The sequence below is a fragment of the Corvus brachyrhynchos genome, unplaced genomic scaffold, assembly GCF_000691975.1.
Source record: "Corvus brachyrhynchos isolate BGI_N302 unplaced genomic scaffold, ASM69197v1 scaffold341, whole genome shotgun sequence".
Classification (NCBI taxonomy): Eukaryota; Metazoa; Chordata; class Aves; order Passeriformes; family Corvidae; genus Corvus; species Corvus brachyrhynchos.
The window spans coordinates 1,887-7,684 of NW_008236183.1; the positions used below are offsets into that span (position 1 = coordinate 1,887).

Genomic DNA, 5,798 nt, shown 5'->3' on the forward strand with positions numbered 1-5,798 from the left:
CATATAGGAAGGGTAACTGAGCTACTTTCAAGCTTCAGTTATTCAAGTGAATATGCTGTTTTAAGAGAGTATTCTTTTATACATTAGCAGGGTTCTGCTTTCCTACAAGTGTCTTGTACAACTCAGACATCTAGAAATACTAACTGAATCAGTGAGTTCTCTGCTGAGAAGCACACTCAAGTACTGCTGCATTACGAATTTCAAAGGGACTTACACTGACTTCTGTTTGTGTAGAGGAGTAAGCCTGTAACTTCGATGAGCTGCCTCAAAATAATAGAAGAACAAATTACTCAGAGGCTTGTGTGATCTGCTTTGTTCTATTTCACACTTGTGCAAAACCTCTACAGTAAGGGAGCTCAAACAGCGCACCCATCCTCTTGAAGCTGGAGATACAAGAATGCTGTCAGAGGATTAGATTTAAACAGAAAATGGTGGTTCCACTTGCTCCTAAATACGTAATAAAATTATTTGTTATTCATCAATGTAAAGTCCTATAAAATAAAAAAGGATATGGAAGAAATCAGACTTTCCTCCACTGGTGTCTGTTGATAGTCATTAAAAGAAATGCTGTAACTTCCAGTAAGGAAATCCCTAAATCACTGCCAGACACTAGACAGGAGGCTATGCTATTACTGTCTGCTTAGACTTAAGTTGCTGCCCTTGTCAGAAGCAGATAACTGATAAAGTGACCTTCAGTTTCACCCACCACAGCCTCTTGAGATTGCCATGTCTCATGTGCTCTCAAATGTTTATGGTGCTTTTGCAATAAAAGCAAATGTTTTAGCCACCTACCTGGATTTCTTCACCAGTTAACCATGACATTTTTGGTAGAACTCCTTCGGGCGCAACACAGGTACCTTCCTCAGTTTCCACATTGTAATAGTAATCGTACATGGCTTTCATTACAATTTTAATCCATGGACTTTTGCTAGACCCTAAAAGCAGTTCATACCATTAGTACACATTTTTGTCCTGTTTCACTGATACATTACAGCTCTCTCTACTCATTTCCCCTCCCTGTACTTGCTGTGAAGCCATTTGACATGCAAAATCTCTGTATCTTACGCCTTTTTGTAGTAAGGATTTTCAAAATACCCTGCTGGGTGGATGAGGGTCATTCCTCTAGAACAAAATGGCTATAAGGTTAGTGAAACAGCTATGAGGTTGGTACAGATCCACTGCTAGCCTCTGCAAACCCTAATGTGCCAAGTTAGTGCTCCTGAAACAGTGCATGCTCTGTCTTACATCATCACTCATAAGTGAAACAGACTGTGTTTATAAAAAATATTTTTCTTGTCTTCTCCCCAAATGCTGGACTTACTAACTCGTACCTCACACAGGACATTTCCTATATCCACATCATTTTCTTGTTTATTGCTTTGGTAAACCAGTCTGCATCCTGACAGGCAGGAAAAACCTCATTTCCTCATGGACAAAAGGCCCCAAGATAAAGCTAGCAAGGCCCTCAAAATGCTCATGTTGCAAAGTGAAAGATGCCTATCTACTGTAAGAACAGGTACTACCTTGACAGTAATATTTTTTTAACCGTTAGCTGTCCCTTAACCATTAACCTTGACTGCTGTTAGCTGTGACCAGCTTTTGCAGCTCTAACATGACAAAACACCCCATCATCTTGCTAAAACCAGATTATAGCCCCAGCTTTTGCTGGTAACTGTTGCTCTGGCAATGCACAGGGACCATAACTGGGCTGTGAACACTGTCAGGTACTGGCTTGGTCTTTGACAGTAATCTGTAAGACTGATGTGTGCATCTCTGAATCTGCTAATATGAAAAAAAATTATCAGAGGGTAATACGGTTTTCTGAGAGAATGGACTAGTCTGTTGACAGTCACAGAGAAGCTGCCCTAAATTCACCCAGAGGCACGTCTGACATTCTAGAAAGTCTCAGCTAGACTCTGGAAATCACTAGACTTGTTTCTCAGCATGTACTGTGATCTGCATTATGTGCACAACAGCTCAATGTCATATAAAAAGCACCTGGAAAAATATAACATTTCTCAAAAGATTTTAAACCAGCAGCTATCTTCCTCAATTTACAGTGATTTTAGGTAAGCTTCTTGTTCTAGCTTTCTGGTTGCCTCAGTGATATGGACATGTGGAACTGTCCTGTTCAGGCAGGTTTTACCTTCTGTAGTTTTCATGTTTTTGGCTTCTGAGAGGTTCCTGAAGTAGGCTTCAGCACATTCAGGAATGACTCGTAATCCAAACTTTGACTGCAGTATCATCAGGATTGGCTGTGAATCATCCTTCTCCAAGCTCTTGTTAAGCATTGATATTCCAACAGCCACTAGGGTAAAATAATAACATAGAAAATTAAGTGTCTCATACTCTAGGTATCCATAACTCTAGCCTCCAGAAACTTTGAAAATGTACTTCTAACACTAGCAAACACAGACAGCATGTCATACGCAGCCATTCAGTGCTTTGCCCATTTTCAGCTTCCTTCATGCTTGTAAGGACAAGTATTTTGGAGAACAGCAAGCATGTTAGGTAGAAAGTGTGTGCTCCACCCAGGCTGGGATGCAGCCACAGCACAACCGAGAGCAGTCTGAGGGCATAGCTGCTCCCCGTCAAGTGACACACCAGGAGACAGTAGGGCAGGCACTGAGGATGGCAAGTACCCCCACACTCAGCCTGCCCTAACAGGCCATCATCTGCTGATCACTTGGGAGCCTTCTAGAGGTACATGAAGTAATTTGGTTACAAGCTGTGAACATTAGTATTCACTTTTACTGTACAAAATGGGAATGAAAACTGATTGCCCTGAGTAAATTCTTGCAGCAACCTAGTCAGTATCCTGAAGCAACCCTTGAACTCACCGTCCTCAGGAACTTGTTTAAAGCAAATTCATGCCCTTGAATTCGCCAGAGAGGGAGCTTTTGTTTCCAGGGCACATAAAAGCACCCTGAGAGGTGATGCTGTGAAGCATGCGCAAACTTTGATGTTATCTGGTGTTACCCATACTCTAATTCAGGACTTCCTCGAACAGATCCCACCATCACCAAAGGAACAGATTCCACCACACCTGGCAGCACATAAGTGGAAGCACACGCCACTTCAACAGTACCTTACTCACTACATGTTTAGGCTGCTTTAGAAATGGCTGCTCTGGTCTTTAAAGGAGTTCCTTTACATCTAAATTCAAGACGCATAGAGGAACAAGTGAATAGAGTTAGAACATCCACATTATACCCTGGCTTGAGGGAATCTGGCTACTTTTGCACCCCAGAGCTGCACTTCATGCTGCAGCACCAAACACTTTCCCCAATCTTGTGTCTATCCACATCAGTATAAAGGAGGTCCCTGCACACACAGAGCTGACCCAAAATGCATCCAATATCAGAAGCCCATGTACAGAAGTGACTCCATGAGACTGAGCAAGCAGAAAGGGATTTCATTACTAGAAACAGTTTTTCTTTGTTGTTAGTTCAACTAAAGTGGAATGGGTAGCTTTGGCTAGGCAGTTACAGATCAACCAAAAATACATTGTCAGCCAACTGAGTAACAAAGCAGATGCACAATACCACACCACCACCATCTGGATTTCTATCAGACAGCATCCTGCTAGTTTTCTGTGCTTTGAAACAGACCTCTCCCCAGCACATGTGTACTGGAGATGTCTTTCCACCATTGCTGTGGCACTGTGATATCCAGGCACCTGGCCTCAGCAGCAAGGAAGCACGAAAAAGTGGGAAGCCACACATTACAGCTGGCTGCTGCTGGCCCCAGACTCTTACACAGTCCCAATGTGCCTCATCAACTCTGTTCAGCAGTATTTGAATGCTTTCCTTCCTCCATTTCATCATATAGTTAAGGGTGCTGGAAGATGTTTTTACAAAGACAAAACAAAATTTAAGCTAAGATTTGTTTATGTAGGTCCACTGTCATCTGGCTTTTCCTCATCTTTAGATTAATTATGCTTGTATTTTTGAAGGAAAATATAAGAAAAATGTTTATCAGGGAAAAAACTCAACTCAGCAGAAATTATTCCTTTAATTTTAAGTGCTAGCAGTTAATACTGTGGCTGTTGCTCTAGAGAAAGGCATATGGACCCTGGAAAATCATAAGATAACTGGGGATTAGCCATCCCCGACTGCCAGAAAATTGTCAGCTCCAGTCTGCTTCTCTAGCAGTTGGGATGCCAGTACCAGATCAACACTGTGAAGGGCTCTTTTCCACACCCATCCTCCCTTTAAACAGCTGTGATATACAAAGCTGCAGTTGTCTGGTGTGATAAGCCTGAACTCTCAACAAGGCTAAAGATCAGCTTTTTCCTATAACTCGGACTCTCTCAGGACAGACAGACTTCCTGCTTTGACAGACTCTCCCTGTGCAAGACCAAAGTCAGTGTTCAAATCTGTTCCTGAAGGCTATACAGCTGATACTTGGCCAATCTTTTTTTGTTCTCCACTTAGATAAGGAGTACAATGGTTGAACTCATTCAAGTGAAGCAAGGTGATACAAAACACACAGCAAGCACCACAATGTGTTAGGAAGTGCACTGAACACTTCTTCCTCAATAAAGGTACAAGATGAGTCCTTTACTGACAGGGAAAACTATAAAAGCCTTTTAAAACTTTAATACTGCACCATTTAGTATTCATATAAGGCATAAAAGTTAGTTTGGAAGTGATCAAGACTGTTTCAGTACTGCTGCCAGTACCTTCTCTTATTTTACTGCTTATTTTATTGCCATTACTGCAGCAATCTCAAAGCCACTTTTTTAACTGAAAAATACATCTTTAACTACCTTGCAAAAGTTTTGGAGTTGTTTGCATTTCAAAAACAGTGCCTCTGTGATAGATGAAATAGAAGTTCCTTTCCAAGTTGCGATCAAGCTGAACTTTAAGTTTAGACTATGTGAACACAACATGCAAACTTCCTGAGACAGGATGTGTTGGTTATAGGAAGTATCAGGTTCTGTGCCATGGGGAAATGTTAAATCTCAGGTTTTAGCTGCAAAACCTTAGAGCTCTTTAAGAATGTGCTGTGCTGACAATGCTTCCTTTCAACCCAGAGGGCAGCATACAGGAGATTAGTATTGTTTTCCTAAAAGTGACATGTTAAAACAGTTCCACTGAGCATCCTTGATTGTGAAAAGCTGTGCATTTATTACCAACACAGATTATATTAGAAGATTTTACTACAACTAGGTAGTGGATAGAGCAGTGGTTTACCAATAGCAACATCGTATGGTATTGCTATATGGATGATGCTCTTCTAATTTCTGCAGGCTGCTTATGATAGATATTCTTAATGCTTTTACACCAGTGAACACAAATGAGGGTGTTTTCAAGTTGCTCTTTAACTCAAATCCGTTTACAAGCTGCGCATTTCCTTCCCTTCTCTGTGCTCAGATGCTTCCTCATGGCTCTGGGTCGCATGCATGGGAACCAGGTTTTTCCACAAAAGAAGGTGTTTTTCCACAAAAGAAGGTATTAGCACTCCTCAGCACAAGAGCTTGGTTAAGACAGTGTGTGTGCATCTGACCCTATCTCAGAAAACCCAAACCAAATGCTTTCTCTGGATGTGTGACCTACAAAAATACTTCAGCTATCTTTAGTGTATCTGCCTTCTTACGTGAAGACTGTATTAATTGTGTAGATCAATTCTAAAGTAATAGTAGCACAAAATGCAATGCTCCTGTGGCAGAGATAGCTATTCGTAATGGACAGCTCTTCCACCCACAGCTTCCCAAGCACTAACTCCTGATGTGCCTGTGGGCTCACAGCAGTCGCGTTGCACCAGGGATGGCTGAGCACAGCACTGCAGGAATG

The 5,798-nt window shown here is 41.7% G+C and overlaps 1 long non-coding RNA gene across 1 annotated transcript; it reads right to left on the reverse strand.

Annotated features, from left to right (window-relative positions):
• Positions 1-6: 6 nt before the first annotated feature.
• On the reverse strand, positions 7-4,712 carry LOC108447121. The gene is made up of 4 exons (XR_001862517.1): positions 4,700-4,712; positions 4,324-4,330; positions 2,147-2,308; positions 7-935 (listed from the first exon to the last, which is right to left on the reverse strand). It is a non-coding gene; the product is annotated as an uncharacterized LOC108447121 (long non-coding RNA).
• Positions 4,713-5,798: the final 1,086 nt, after the last annotated feature.